This window comes from Ananas comosus, linkage group 12 (genome assembly GCF_001540865.1).
Source record: "Ananas comosus cultivar F153 linkage group 12, ASM154086v1, whole genome shotgun sequence".
Taxonomy (NCBI): domain Eukaryota; kingdom Viridiplantae; phylum Streptophyta; class Magnoliopsida; order Poales; family Bromeliaceae; genus Ananas; species Ananas comosus.
Window position 1 is genome coordinate 7,631,028 of NC_033632.1, and position 6,088 is coordinate 7,637,115.

Genomic DNA, 6,088 nt, shown 5'->3' on the forward strand with positions numbered 1-6,088 from the left:
AGTGCCATCAATGAAACAACATTTATTTTCGGCTCGAAGCGCATTTATCATAGCACGTCTCGAAGTTGGATAATTTTCTCCCTTTGAGAAGACATAAAACTAGAATTGCAGCAGGATTGTCAGATGGATGAAGAAAATATGAAAAAAGCTGATCAATATTAGAGGACATTTGTATTTCAGTCATGACTAATAGCTAGAATTTTCAAGGAAGAAGATGCATGAGTAGAGTATTGAAGCATATGTAATGTACCGAATTTTAATATAAAAATAAGTATAAATAAAAATAGTGTAAGATACTATTTTTATTGGACTTAAAGAAGTGAAATATAAGCCGGAAATGACTTGTGCTGAAATTGGAATGAAAACAAAAGATTTAGAATTTTCTGTAAGAAACGAGGCTGATCTTTTAGCAGAAAATTCACAGTGTCAGAAAATTATGAAAATTTGAGAATATATTAGAATTATTTTTATGAGGCTAGATTTAAAGTTTCATGTCATTCCGACGCCTGAAAAGTGAAAAACAAAATCTGACTGCTATCTTCTAGAGATTTTAGTCGGTAGAGCTTTCGGTGACAAAAAATAGCCCAAACTGAGAAGTTAAGATTTCGTTCTTCTTGTTAATTTAAACCGAATCTGATTGTGAAATTTGAGCTTAAACGAACATTCAGAAGGGTTCCGACGAAAAGTATTAGATTCTGAACCGCTAAACTGAAAATTTTAGAGTGTGTTGGGAGGGCCTATATGAAACCCACAACATCTCTCTCTCCCTGGTTCTCTCCCAAAACATGAGAGGAGTGGAGGGCTCTCTTTTCCTTTCATACATGAGATCTCCGCTGTCTTTCTTTTAAACCCTCTAGCAATTTCCCCATTAAAGAGAAGAAGTTGGAGGAGATTAAGTTGGAGAAGAAGCTTGGTGGTGAAGCAAGCTCTCCAATGGTGGATCAAGCTTCTTTCCCAAGGTGGCCATGGTGAGTTTTGTGATTCAAGCTAGGGTTTGGATTAAATCTCTTGTAAATGAGATATTTAGGACCTTTAGATGATTCTAAACTGGATTGGTTAAAGTTTAATCATGAAACTTGGAGTATTCTTATAGAACTTAAACCCTAGGCTTAGAAATTGGAGCTCTTGTCTCTAAGAGGTTTTGAGCTAAATTAACCTTGTAAAACCTTAATTGAAGGATAATTCGACGCGGAGGACAACGTCGTTTTGGATTACGACAAGGTTACGGCGTCCGATTGAGAGATTTGTGGAATTCGGTTCGTTAGGCTTGGGTCGAGCCGAACCGGACAACGTGTGCCGCGGGAGCCCGATTGCAAGTGACTACAAGCAATCGGATAGCATTGCGAGGTGGGTTGTGCTTCACCGAAGTGATTAGGTCATTTCAATGTCAAAGTGAAGTGGTTTGTCGTTGATGCATGTAGCGGTAGTTAATTATATATATGAATGCATAGGTAGATGCCATATGAATGCATGAGATGATATGTATAACTACCCTTGGATGACAAAGAATATGCATGTTGTTACTATGAAAAATATGCTAGATGATATATGAATGTTAACATTGTGGAATATGCTAGATGAAATTATGCATGTTGGCAAGTTGTAGAATGTGCTAAAAAGTATATGCATATGCAATTGTGACATTGTGGCATTTGACATAACAATGAGAACTTAGAGACATTGTGGCATTTGACATAACAATGAGAACTTAGAGATATTGTGGTATCATTTGACATAACAATGAGAACTTAGAGACATTGTGACATTATGGCATTAGCTAGAGACATTGTGACATTGTGGCATTAGTTAGAGACATTGTCACATTGTGGCATTAGCTAGAGACAATGTGACTACTCAGTATATGAGGATTGGGATTGGTGTTTATCCCGGCTTGATTACTACTAGCTGGTAGGGTATCCTCGGGTTAGAGGATTGGATCGTACTCACATTACGTTTGTTTCGCTTGGTAGTGATCGCTCCACCCAAGCTTGGTCTCCGGAGTACTTCAAGTAGGGGTTAGCATAGCTACCCCGCAGACGGTCCCGGATGAGTGTAGTGGATGCTCCTCACGATTGTAGGGATTTGGTTGTGAGTCAGGGCTCAACCTTCGGGTTAGCCGGAAAGATTGGGTTACAAAAATATAAATGATTGGGTTGTGGATGCAGCAGAGTGCGCCGTACTCCGCGTAGGATTGATTCAAGGCCGAGTCGGGTGGTTAGCTTGACTAAGGTAGAGGAAACCTTAGGAGCAAATGACCAATGATATAGAATGGCAAGAGGTATAAATGGTGGACATGATTTATGGATAGCGAGATAAAAAGTAGTATCGGATCATCTACTTAGTTGATTGCATGATTTACATTTGCATATTGCATGTCTTGAGTCATACGCATGTATTTAATTCTTATATTAAATATTTGTGGATATCTGTTAGACTAATATGATTGCAGTGCCTCCTTTGGACCTGCTCGGTTAAGCTTCTCCCTTGGGTGGCCGTACCCACTGGGAACTATGGATATACTTCTCACCCCACATTGTTTTGGGGGATTTCAGGTTCACACGCGAGCGGCGCGGCGGCGCGATGAAACGGCATAGCTCCGTAGATAGCGCCCTACCATTGTGTCCAGAGATAAAGGTACCCCGAACTAGTCTAACTTAGGGGTGAAAATAGAAAGATCAAACTTGTAATAATTTGAAATCAATGGTTGTATTTGGAAGTTGAATGTAATTGAAAAATGTAATATGTAAAAATGCATGTATGTGAATGTTTGTAATAGCATAGTTTGTATTTATGTTGTTTGATACCTTCCTTATGCAATCAGTGTATAAATATTATTCCTGTTTGGAACCTCTTGTATTGTACTGTTGCGATGCCTAGAACATAAGGGAAGACTCTGTCCGTTCGATGGTCTGTTGGCGGCCCGAACCCGACCAAAGAGGCGAGTCGCGGGCTGTGACATATAGAATGGTATCAGAGCATAAAGAGAATAATAGAAAATGGTTTAGAAGGACCTAGGAGATCCTAGGATAGTAAACCATAGAGGTTAAGGCTCGTAAGAGACGAGGACTTTTGACTTGTGGTGAAAGGTTAATAGATTGGGTTATGTTGTAAATCTCTAAAACGGATGTTAGAGGTAGATTCAGGTGTGATTTATTCTCAACCGAGGGTGTTCATGTTGGACGCATACAACATGAAACCGAATGATGAGAATAGACACCCTTGCGTGACTTTTGCTCGATTTGAGTCGGTGTTAGTTATTTCGTGTTCGACACAGAGGGTCGAGGATTGATTGAGTTGTCATGTTTCGGGAAACGATGGCACTACACAGGCGATCTTCATCTAGATCGGCGCGGGATGGGACAAGTGGTGTCTCTGAGCAATTCGAGGCGAGCGGAGACTTGGAACTTCGCGAGTATTTGGCCACTCTCGTGGGAGTGGCGAGGCAACGAGCCGATTTGGTGCAGCAACAGTAGAAGGCTGTCATGCGCCAGGAGGAGCGAGTTAAAGAGACTCCAGGAAACGGTTGATCAGCTGGTGACCGCATCAGTTGCGGCCCGTCGAGTACGGCCGGGAGTCGCGGCGGAGGTGTTTCTGTCTGGGTCGGGCAATCCGACTTTTAGTACTTCGGAGGTGGAGGCGGAGAGGGAGCGAGTTTTGGCGACCCTCATGACCTTCAAGAAATTAATGGATCCTTGTCGTGTTAAACCACTTTTGGTCAAAATGACCGAAGCGTGGCGAGAGGGATGGTTGGACATAGTCCATACGCTACTCCAACAATGTTGGAAGGGTTAAAGTTTAAAGTTGAGTTCCAGATGGGATTAATGAGTTTTAGTATTGCTCGGCGCGAGGTAGAGCTAAGAACTGCTAGAATTACAGTCTGGGCACTGCGTACCGGTACTGAAGGAGTGGTACCGGTACCAGGCAAGCAAACCGAGAGGCCTGCTCTCGGGTTTGGTCACTGTGGGGCTGCGTACCGGTACGGTACCAAGTTGGCACCGGTACCCCGCACCAACCCGAGAACAGCTGCTCTCGGGTTTGGTTGTCAACCCGGGCATACCGATACCCGAGCCTTCGTTCCGATACCGAGTGCTGCGAATAGCAGACCTTGAACTGTTGCAAATAAGAAATGTTGGAGGGCTTAAATGCAATTGTGGCGGCTTATATAAACCCCACACCTCCTCCTTTCTTGTTCACAGCAGAGAGTACCCCTTCAACTCCACGTTTCTCCCTCTCTCTCTCTAGGAGCGCTTCCCGAGTGTGGATTGGTGGAGATTGGGAGAGATTTGAAGATTGGGCCTTGTGGATAGAGCAAGGCAGTGCTATTGTGCGGGAGGAGCACGAGTCTTATTGCAAGAAAAAGGGAAAGGGACGGCCAACGAGTGGATTCGCTGGTCAGTCAAGTTCTCAACAAACTTTGATGTGTTCGCGCTGACGATCTCGAGCCCCGGGGACCTACCACACTCGGTCCTCGATGAGATGTGTTGTTTGTGGGTGTCCTCATTACCCACAACAGTGTGAGCAGCGAGAGGGCAAGTTCTACAGGTGTGGGCAACCGGGCCGTGCGCCAAACGAGTGTCCGCAAGGCGGTAGCCGAGCCCTAATACTAGCGATGGTCTTTTCCTCTCCGGGACAGCCTGCAGGTGTGCCACCTGCGGCGTGGTCGGAAGAGCGGGCGTTAAGGACGATGCAACCGGAGGGTTTGCGGTGGGCGCCAAGTGGCTATGGATACGCGACCCGAGTTGTGGAGCCTGCTGCTACCGACGACATCATGGCAGGTATGATTTTGTTGAAGCAAGTGACCAATGATATAGAATGGCAAGAGGTATAAATGGTGGACATGATCTATGGATAGCGAGATAAAAAGTAGTATCGGATCATCTACTTAGTTGATTGCATGATTTACATTTGCATATTGCATGTCTTGAGGCATACGCATGTATTTAATTCTTGAATTAAATATTTGTGGATATCTGTTAGACTAACATGATTGCAGTGCCTCCTTTAGATCTAATGGGTTGAGCTTCTCCCTTGGGTGGCCGTACCCACTGGGAACTATGGATATAGTTCTCACCCCACGTTGTTTTGGAGGATTTTAGGTTCACACGCAAGCGGCGCGACGGCGGGAGGAAAGGCATAGTTCCGTAGATAGCGCCCTACCATTGTGACCAGAGATAGCGGTACCCCGAACTAGTCTAGCTTAAGGGTGGAAATAGAAAAATCAAACTTGTAATAATTTGAAATCAAGGATTGTATTTGGAAGTTGAATGTAATTGAAAAATATAATATGTAAAAATGCATGTATGTGAATGTTTGTAATAACATAGTTTGTATTCATGTTGTTTGATACCTTCCTTATGCAACCAGTGTATGAATACTGTTCTTGCTTGGAACCTCTTGTATTGTACTGTTGCGACGTCTAGAACGTACAGGGGAGACTCTGTCCGTTCGGTGGTCTGTAGGTGGCCCCAACCCGACCAAAGAGGCGGGTCGCGGGCTGTGACAACATAGAATTATTGCTCTGATACAATGTAAAACGAGACTTGTTTTCTTTCTTCTCTTATTAGAAGTATATATAGGATACAACCAATTACATAGCCTAAACTTTAGCCTTAAGAAAAGCAAAAAAAAGAAAGAGATTATGTCTAATATGTAATACTTTCTTGCCTAATTTATAAAATTTGATATCAAATAATTATGGAGATGGGCAAGTGATCATTGTACTCATAAACCTTCAATAATATTCAATAATTTTTTATTTCAAAGTCGGATCGGATCGAATAATCTCCAAACCATTTCATCTTCACCTTTTTTTTCATCAAACCACAAACAATCATCGTTCACTTAGGGCATGTTTGTTTTGGTGTAAGTGGAGTGATGGAACTCAAGTTCCATCACTTCCGTTATTTGTTTTGGTGTAAGTGAAAAATATAATGTAACTTAAGTTACGTTAGATCTCCATTTCACCTATTCTCGACTTCCTCCTCTAAAGTGCTGAACTCGACTTCCACCACACTCAACCTCCTCTAAAATATTTATTAAACAGTAAAACCTAAACTCTACTTCCCTTATAATAGATTAGAATTACCTT